A 1407-nucleotide genomic window follows, 5' to 3' on the forward strand; every position below is an offset into this window, starting at 1 on the left:
TCTCTCTCTGTCTCTGTCTCTCTCTCTCTCTCTCTCTCTCTCTCTCTCTCTCTCTCTCTCTCTCTCTCTCTCTCTCTCTCTCTCTCTCTCTCTCTCTCTCTCTCCCTCTCCCTCTCCCTCTCTCTCTCTCTCTCTCTCTCTCTCTCTCTCTCTCTCTCTCTCTCTCTCTCTCTCTCTCTCTCTCTCTCTCTCTCTCTCTCTCTCTCTCTCTCTCTCTCTCTCTCTCTCTCTCTCTCTCTCTCTCTCCCTCTCTCTCTCTCTCTCTCTCTCTCTCTCTCTCTCTCTCTCTCTCTCTCTCTCTCTCTCTCTCTCTCGAGCAAAACATGGAAGGGACACGAACTCGGGCTTACGCACGCAGGATGTCAATCGCGGCTGGAACAAATTCAGAGGAAGGGGTGAAACAGGAAGCCTGGATGAAGGGAGTATTCCAGCAAATGTGGGAGGAATTCAGTGAAGGACTGAGGGTAATGAGGGAGACAGTTGCCAACCTGCAGGTTGAACTAAGGGCAGCAAAGGAGGAGATAAGAAGCCTGAAGGAGACTTCTCCACAATACCAGACACAAACCGTGCCTCAGGGAGACAGGAATGCTACTGTGGAGGGGACCTCTACACCACAACTCTCATTTGCTGAAATACTTAAAACGAGCCCTGAAGCTAGGTCTGCAGTTAAGGAAGTTGCCATGGAAGTGGCTTCCTCTCAGGAAGCGGCTAGATGTACTAGCCGGCTGATAGAGAGAAATAGAGCAGTAGTAGAAGCAGGCATTAAAGAGCAAACAGGGACCAGACCAAACGAGCGGAGAGACAAGGACAAAAACATGATTAAAGAGATCCTTAAAGAGGTAAGGATGGAGGGAGCTGAGCAAAATGTTGAAAAGGTTTTCAGGCTTGGAAAGTACAACAAAGACAGAGACCGAATGATAAAGGTGGTTTTCATGAGCGAAATCGCGAAAGAGGAACTATTAGAAAGGACGTGCTGTCTAGTAGGTGTAGAGAAGTTCAAAAGAGTATTCGTGCAGAGGGATATGACAAGGGAAGAGAGAATGCAGGCAGCAGACGCGAGGAAGGAGCGCAGGGAGAGAGAAAGGAATCAAGGAGCCACACCCCAATCCTTACAATCCCAGAGGGGAATGGGGAACCCTCCTCAAGCAGTGCATTAGCCACAGGGAGTGCGGCACCACCCCCACATTCCACCCAACAGACTCCCTACCTGCCACAACCCCTGTCAGCCCCCCACTAAGTACCCACCTAAGGCACCTTCCCCCCACCCACATCTCTCCTCCCACTCACCCCCCTCCTCCCACTCCCCCCTCCCCCCCAGGACCTCCCTTCTCCCCCATCCCCCAAGCCCTCCCTTCTCCCACATGCCCTTCCGTCCCTCCCACCCACAAGCCCTCCATTCTCCCCCAC

Source organism: Procambarus clarkii, chromosome 71 (assembly GCF_040958095.1).
Source record: "Procambarus clarkii isolate CNS0578487 chromosome 71, FALCON_Pclarkii_2.0, whole genome shotgun sequence".
Taxonomy (NCBI): domain Eukaryota; kingdom Metazoa; phylum Arthropoda; class Malacostraca; order Decapoda; family Cambaridae; genus Procambarus; species Procambarus clarkii.